The 8,732-nt window shown below is 42.3% G+C and overlaps 1 pseudogene; it reads right to left on the bottom strand.

Moving 5' to 3' along the window:
* Positions 1–496: 496 nt before the first annotated feature.
* LOC134946340 (5S ribosomal RNA) lies at positions 497–615 on the bottom strand (annotated as a pseudogene).
* Positions 616–8,732: the final 8,117 nt, after the last annotated feature.

Raw genomic sequence — 8,732 nt, 5'->3', positions numbered from 1 at the left:
ACCCAAAGGGTAAGGCCATGAACTGAAAAATGCTGTTGGAGGATAGCAAACCCTTAATTAACACTGATGGACAGTGGTAAAGGAACATGAAGGTAAGCATCCTGTATATCCAGGGATAGTATATAATCCCCTGGCTCTATGCCAAGCACAAGGAACATAACGATTCCAAGTACAACCGAGGTTCCAAGTGTATTTGTTCAGCATTTTAAGATTGATCATAGGCCAAAATGACCCATTTGGCTTCCGAATTTAAACCAGGTTGGAGTACAAACTTTATCCTCGTTTGCAAGAGGAACTGACAAGACTATACCTGACTGAAGCAATCTCTGAACTGCTTCTTGCAAAGCATTGCCCTTCGTCTCTTCCCAAGACGGGCTGTCCTGAAGAGGAAACATACCTAGAGATACTGTGTCAGATCTGTGTGACCTGAAGAAGTCGGCCGCCCCAGCCTGGGGTCCCCAGGCAGAGGCCCACACCATCCAACTGATGGTTTATTTTTATACAGCACCTGGTATTCCCAGATGGTCTCCCATCCAGGTACTAACCAGGCCCAACACTGCTTAGCTTCCAAACTCAGATGAGATTGGGCCTATCCAGTGTGGTGTAGCTGTAGATCCCAACCGGACTTCTGGCAGGCCAATGCCTTACTAGTCTTCCCAGACCTGTTGTATTTACTTTTTCCTTTCGCATTTCCTAAAAATAAAAATGGGCTGAAAATGCGGATATTTTTGGTTAAAAACTGTATGTGGAAGGAACTTGACCTTTTTGGAGTCTGCTTCTGACTCCAGATTTCTGTTAATTTTTTAACAAGAGAATATTTCCAGAAAAGGACAACGATTCAAAACCTTTCCTAGATTCTGAATCAGCTTCCACATTCTAGCTGAACTGCTCTGCGAGCAGGTATATTTGGGGCTGATGCCTTGGAGGAAATCTATATGAGATTTTTGCCCTTATTGAACACATCTCCTTCAAATGCATCAACCCAGGCAACCACTGCCCTTGCCATCTAAGTCGAAGCCAAGGCTTGGCCCTATGACTGCCCTAGACAGGTAAAGCAAAGAAAAAGTAGATCACTTGCATAACTACCTTAGGAGCCACCTCTTTTTAAACATCCCCAACTGGAAGAAGATTATTAGAATTACATTTCTCAGGAATTCTAACTTCTTATTGGCCATAGCCCAAACCTCTTCCATGATTTTTGTCAGCTGATCTGACTCCGGACACTCAGGTTTTAGGCTGTTCAAACACAGGTGCCTTGGTTTTTACCACAGACTCCTTTCATTGCTTTAATCAATTTAGCTATATTCCAGAGCTGAAACCTACCTCATTTTATATGATGTGGTAGAATAAATTGGGCTTTCATCTTTCAATGAATTAGACAATGTGTAGCCTGTAAATGTGAAGATTTTACTTACCACCGGCTCTGAGAAGCTGCTGTTGGGAGTGATACACGATAGGTGGATCTGCATGGAAAGACCATACCCGGTACAGGATTCTGGAGGAATTATCCATACAGCTTATTGGATAAAGTCTGTGCAAAGATAGCCCAAGGTGGATACATTTGTACCTGAACCTGCCCTGTATTTTTGGCTGAAGCTAAAACACTATGCACACAAACCATCCTGAACCAGATTATGAGAGGATAATACAGCTTTGTAAAACAAACATAATATGAGTGTCCTCACCTTTGCCGTCTTCATAATCAGCACTTCCACAATACTACACAATTTTGTGACTGCAATCATTTTTTTTAACAAATTTTTTAAATGATATCCATCCGACCCTCCCATGCATCAGCATTGAGGATCTGCAAGACAAACTTAACAGACATATAGTAAAGTCAGCCTTATACTAGCAGCAGTCACATGTTTATACCTTAGCATAATAAGCAATATGAGTGTATTATCAACTACAAATAACATTTTAAATATGTAGGCAAACACATTTACAGAATCCTGTTTTAAACAGATCTACGTATTCAAACGCAATGCGACAGAAACAGCAGTAATGGTATACAGACTCATATGCAATCGGCACTTATCTAACTATTCGTACTCACTGGTCGATAGAGATTTAGTGCTGTAGTACCCGTACTCAGTAGAGTGGGATACAGGGACTCACCCCGCTTCCAAGATCGATCATACGTTAACGAACGCTGAGTGGATCCAGATGCTACAAGTGCACACTGCCGCTCCCTGAAACTAGTGAACACGGACACTTCAGTCACACAGCCACCTAAGCAGCGACCGGATCCCCTCGGGGTAGCGCTCAGTGAACACAGATGCTCCGGTCACACAGCCGCCTATGCTGCGAACGGATCCTCTTGTGGTAACGCTCAGTGAACACAAACGCCCCGGTCACACAGCCACCTATGCTGCGACCGGGTCCCCTTGCGGTAGCAATCAGTGAAAACAGTTGCCCCGGTCACATAGCCGCCTAAGCTGCGACCGGGTCCCCTCGTAGTAGCGGTCAGTGTACACAGACACACCGGTCACACAGCCGCCTATGCTGCGACCAGGTCCCCTCGGGATAGCGTCTGGGCCGAAGCGAGGAAACAGTTCACGCCGGGAGACTCGGCGGAAATTGGTCATGAACCAGGGGGAGGGGCGACCAGGAGAGTGTCTAACACCCCCTACTGACATCAACCCTAGGGATCGCGGCCTCGCACTAATCCTGGAACATTTGATCCCTAAGGCCTAGCGCTGGAGCACCCGCGGTGGCACTGTTTGGTAGTCTCCTCCCAAAACAGTGTGGCTGTGTCCGTATTCCATCTAGCTAAGCAGAACTGATGCCTTACCTTCTCCCCATGCTCCGGCCACAGCCTGGTAATGTCTGATGGACCTGCTAGTATATCTGACACAGACGCCCGCCGAAACAGCACTGTACTCGTGGGTAAGCGTTGTTGCGACCCGGCGGAGAGTTGTTGGAGCGACTCTTTCCAATATGCGTATTGGACGCTGGTTAGAAAGATCACTCAAGAAAACCATAGTAAGACTATAAAAAATAAAATAAGAAAGCTTAGGGCTGCAAAGAGCAGCAGCCCTCTGACCATGGTCCGGCTCCTGCCTCACCAAACAAAAAACTGATTTGCCTGAGCCAGTGGGCAGGGATATATGGACGGGCCCGTTGCATCCTGGGAGGCCAGAAAGTTTTGATCGATTGGTGCCAGTCTGCTGACTCTCCATCATATCCCCAATATTATCCTGTGGATAACCTGTGTAACTTGCCGGAGAAACTTGAAAATCCATCTAGTGGCAAGCACACTCCAAATGCCAACAAGGACCCTTACTTGAACTAAAGGCTTCCACCACTGTGGGCTGTGTATTGGATGTAGAAATATCAAAGACCATTCCAGCAAGTACAACAAGATTACAGTTAATGGAATAAATTCCAAGATCCTTGACTTCATAAACTGCCATACTTCGAATGAATTGAATCTACTTAATTGAATGTAGCTGTTGGTTATGCTGTATAGGAAGAACCACAAGACCCCTAAAAATCAGAATCTCAGAACATCTATGAAATATTAAAAAAGGCTTGGAAACACACCATCTCTCAAATCATTTCAAACTGATACATGAATGTTCACCGCAACATATCAAAAGATATTTGGGAATCAAACATGTTAAGACAACTTGGAGAGATAAGAATATAGAAAGTTGTTGGCAAAATAAGAGATGAGAACAATATTTACACTCAAGACCGTAAGCCCTAATGGGCTTAATGAGGACTTCAAATTAAAATGGTTCCTTTAAAAATAACATCCTTCAAAAAAATCACATCCTTTAATTTTTTTTCTTCTCACCTCTTTTACTGTAGAAACACAAAATTCCCCCGCTCAAACATTTCAACCCAAAATAATTCTCTTTACTACACTTCATTTTGAAATTATTCTCCTGTTATATCCATATTTTTTTATAAAATTGTACTGCATTATTAATATAATTTTTAAATGAATATTTATAGATATAACACTATAAGAATGATAAAATCTTCTTTTATTTGTAGGAAACTCCTATCATTAAAAGTCATGGAAACTACACATTATAGTTAAAAGCATTACATCCCCCATAACTCTTAGTGGTTTTATGATGATTTCTGGCTATGATTACCCGGGACTTCCGGCTACCTACATTGTTCATAGAAAGCACTACACCTCCCATAAGCACAGGCGGTGCAGTGACAACTTCCAGCCACGATTAGCATGTACTTCTGACCTGCGGTAGGAGCAACAGGACTACTTCTCCCAGAATCATCCTCTGAACCACAATGACCGGTTGTGGTGCCCGTGGACTTTGTATACTTCAGACAAGGATCAGTTTGTACTTCAGGTCGGCGGCAGGAATAATATGAACTACATTTTCCATGATCACCACAGGGACTGTAGTGACTTCTGGTTGTGGCGCCCGCGGACTTCCGGTCGGCGGGATTCTTCTGTTTAAAAAAAGGATCCCTTTTTAAAGAATATCTGTTCTGTCAAAATAATGTTACAAAAAAGATTATAAATAATGTTGTTGTACCTGCAAAACCCCTATTAGCACTCCAGAAGAAAGGCTTCCAATTCCAGTCACATGACTGTGACCCGGAAGTGATGTAATGATCATTAGTCCTTCTCCCATAAAAACCAGGACAAGGAGCTTGTCACCCCTATGCCTTGAAAAAGAGTCTTTTCTCGAAACGCATCAGTTTAGGAGGTATTGCACGGGAGGATTCAGTGCCTTAACCCTTGAAGGAAGGTAGGACCAAACTATTACCCTTTTTTGGGACAAATTTGGCACCCAGAGCAGAAAAAACGGACTTCTGCTACCTAAATTTTGGTCAAACCTTTTCTTCAAATTGGGCACTTCCACTGGACAATACTACAATTTTTATTATAATATTGGTTTTTTTTTTTATAATGCTTTTAGATTTTTTGTATGTATATATTTTTTGTATTAAATTCATATAAAACATCTCACTACGTTTCTGGAGCGCTGGGACACACAAAAAGAAACCATTATATGAGGAACAAAATCATCTTTATTGTGAGTAAATGGTATGCATTCATTAACAACCCACAGAGCCAGCCCTAGGCATAGGTAAACTAGGCAAATGCCTATGGCATTTTGTATGCCTAGGGGCACAAGCAACTTCTGCTGATTAAAATAATATGCGGCATGCCTATATTCTGTGTGTGACTGCGGCTCTATCTGCATATGAAAGGCTGTGTTACAGTGTATTCCTGGAAATCACTGTAATGTAGCATTTCGTATGCAGATACAGCTAAAGTCATACACACAATATAGGCATGTCACATACCATTATAAACAGCAGAAGCCTCCTAGCCAAATAAAAATGCAAATAAGACACATTTTCATTAAAAAAAGGTGCCCGACGTTAGCAGAGCTGCAAGCTAACTCATGCCAGGCATCTCCTGTTGCATGGTGTATTGAGGCAAGATGTATGAGGACACATCTATATCCAAGCAGAGTCAGAGGTCACAGTGTTAGCGGCCATGTGAGTGCTTTGTGTGGGTGGGTTGGTTGTGCAGGAGTGTTCAACATATGTGTAAGGGGCAGGTGGTGTGTCATGTGTATAAATGCATTAATAATGTGTGGTATTTGTGTAAGGGGCACTGTGTGTGTGTCATTATGTGTAGAAGTGCATTAATAATGTGCTGCATATGTGTAAGGGACATTATGTGTATAAAGCAGTGGATCTCAAACTGTGTGCAGTGGCACCCTGGGGGGCCTCGGCACACTTGCAGGGGTGCCTTGGATTGGTGGTCCAGGACCAATTTAAATTATTTAAGGTCAATGTTATAGGCAAAACCAGTGCTGGTGGCTGCCAATCATAACAATTGTCGACAAACAGAAGCAAATCCTGTTCCTCACCACACAAAGGAACCAAAGGACGACATATAAACACAATTTACTTAATTTAATGTTTCTTTCTAAATTTCTCAATAAGAAACTTCTGGCCTAGGGGTGCCGCAAAAAAAATCTGATACCCTAGGGCGCAGTGATTCTAAAAAGTTTGAGAACCACTGGTATAAGGGCTGATCTGCGCATGCGTATGCACCGCAATGTGCACGCGTGTCGTACGGGTACAACGGCCGAAGATTGACAGGAAGTGGGAGTATCTGGGTGTCAACTGACCATTTTCTGGGAGTGTTTGGGAAAATGCACGTGTGGTCAGGCATTTGCAGGGCGGGTATCTGACATCAATACCACGTCACTCATCGCAGCAATCATCGCACAGAGTAAGTAACTGCAGGGCTGGTCTTGTTTTGCACAAAATGTGTTTGCAGGTGCTCTGCTGCACAAGCGATTGCACTCCTGCTATGCTATAATACACTCCCCTGTGGGCGGCGACTATGCGTTTGCACGGCTGCTAAAACTAGCTAGCGAGCGAACAACTCGGAATGACCCCCAGTGTGTCATGCATCTCTTGAGCTGACAACTTGCTCACAAGGAGTTCTTTAAATCTTTTAAGATCTGCGTCATTTGGAAGGAAAAACAATATATACTGTATGACAAGACTAGGATCTAGCATGGATGTCAAAAAGAAACTGATCTAAATGAAAGATTTTGTAAACTCTTTTGGTCTTTGTGAAGTGAATAAAGAATTCATATTTTAAGTCCATCATTCTTAGAAGAAAAACTTATTTTTATCTCCTCTTTCAGCTTCTCTAGTTGCTTTTCCAGTAGTTTAAAAAAGGGTAGTACCTGACTCAGGCTGGTAGTGTCTAAAACCCATTTCATTGGTTACAATTTACAATGGTTTTAGTAAGTTATATAAAACTGAGCGTATTCTCCAGGGTTATGCAGTAAAATGATAACATGTCCTGATCTCCATATCTCATGGTTTCATTTGTACTGTATGTCATGAAGGCCTTTTGCTTTTCCTTCAGTTACTGAAGCATATAAAGTATGATATTGTATCTGGTTACTATACTGTAATTTCCTTCAATTGGTGGCATGGCAAATTGAACTTTAGCAGCTGCTGCAATCTTCTACGTGCAGTTGGTGAATGTTGAAAATGCCCAGAATTTGTATGGGCCACAGCCAGCATCTCTTGCATGCAATGGTCTTTTTTTTAAAGAAATTCTGAGCCACCAAGTGTGTGTGCAAAATTCATGTTGAAATTGACCCTGTTATAATGCGCATATATTGTTACTTGCATGGAAATGACAAATCCTTGGGAGAGTGTTAGTCATGTAATCGTAAGTTTGATCAGTACTTCTTGTCCACATATCTGAAGTGGAAACTCGGTTTAACGGTATTTTGTAGGCAAATAATTATTTTTTTATTTACTGTCCCAGTACAGGTAGGGAATTGCTGTGCTGGTAAAATAGAACTGAGTTGGCAACTGGTATCGTGAACACATGACCTCAACTAAAGATGTTGCCATCCTCATCTGAGCTGCAGCTATTCACACACACATAACTCATTTGTTTCAGTGCACGCTCAGGAGCACTTGTGTCTATTTCCACCAACGACCCATTCCCTTTGCAGTATGTAATTGTGGGTGTAATCGACTCAGTCTGGTGCACTGAGTCAACCCACAATGTGTGCGCACATGCGTATGCATTGCAGGTAAGTTGAGTGATGCTACAACTGTAAATCTCTGCAACCACATGTATTAATGGCAGATATCCATCATGGCTTCAGTGATCTGCTGGGCAATGGTGGCTGTCATACTTGGTTCCTCTTGCAAATTATTGTTTCAAAGAGAATTGTTGTGAGAAACTAGTACTAGTCTTATTCTTGGTCCCTTCTATGACAAAGTTTTGACCCCAGCAGCAGTAGCAGCCCTGGCACAATGGATTCTTATTGGGAATCCTGGATAGTCAGTTTCACTTTGTAAATTGGATGCAGGACTACTCCCAATCACTTAGGAGGAGGTTGATGATGAAGGGTTAGATTTCATGTGCTGATATTTATGCATGCTGCTTGCAGATGATGCACAACTACTTGTTACGGTATATATAATTTTCCAGATTTTGATAAAGAACTTGAATTAACTCACTGCAAATAATGTAACTGGAGGAAATGCCTAGATGGTTAATATCCTTACCTCTACTTACTTTGGTTCTACAAATGCAATGGATGCTTTCACAAATGTCAGGTTTTGTGGAAAATAAAAATTCCACTTAAATGGGGGTCTAGTTCTGGCTAATCTCTGCTTGTACTACCTGGCAGCTCAGAAGTCTCAATTAATTGAATGGGTTTCCTGCACTGGTGGTGGGTCACTCCGGGCTTTCTTGGTGGGCAAACTGGTAATTTGCTAACCACCGCCCTGCAAATCCTCCTTGTTAGGAAGAAAAGATAGGCATATGCCCAAATTCTAAATCAGGTGACTGAGGTCTGGCATGCTGCGCATACTCTACTTGGATCTCAAGGCTGAGATCTGGACACACCACTTTGGGACAATAGCTGGGCAGTTTTGATAGTGAGTCATTTTAGCTCTTTTATGGGATACACTCCTAAGGTTGTGTTTACCATGGAGCTTTGTTTAAATCTTTTGACCAGCTTAAAAAAAATGTTCCCCTTTTCAATTTGGCCATTTTTTTATTACTTACAATTGCATCATGTCTTCTGTGCCCTGTTATGGGATCCCTCCCCATGTATTTTAAGGGGGGTACACACGGACAGATCAGTGCTTAAATTCTAAGCAATCTGACCAGATTGCTTAGAATTTAAGCACGAATCTCTCCATGTGTATCCCCTACAGCGATAGCGATGCGTAAA

This window comes from Pseudophryne corroboree, chromosome 7, assembly GCF_028390025.1.
Source record: "Pseudophryne corroboree isolate aPseCor3 chromosome 7, aPseCor3.hap2, whole genome shotgun sequence".
NCBI lineage: Eukaryota > Metazoa > Chordata > Amphibia > Anura > Myobatrachidae > Pseudophryne > Pseudophryne corroboree.
This window is presented reverse-complemented; position numbering and strand designations above follow the sequence as displayed.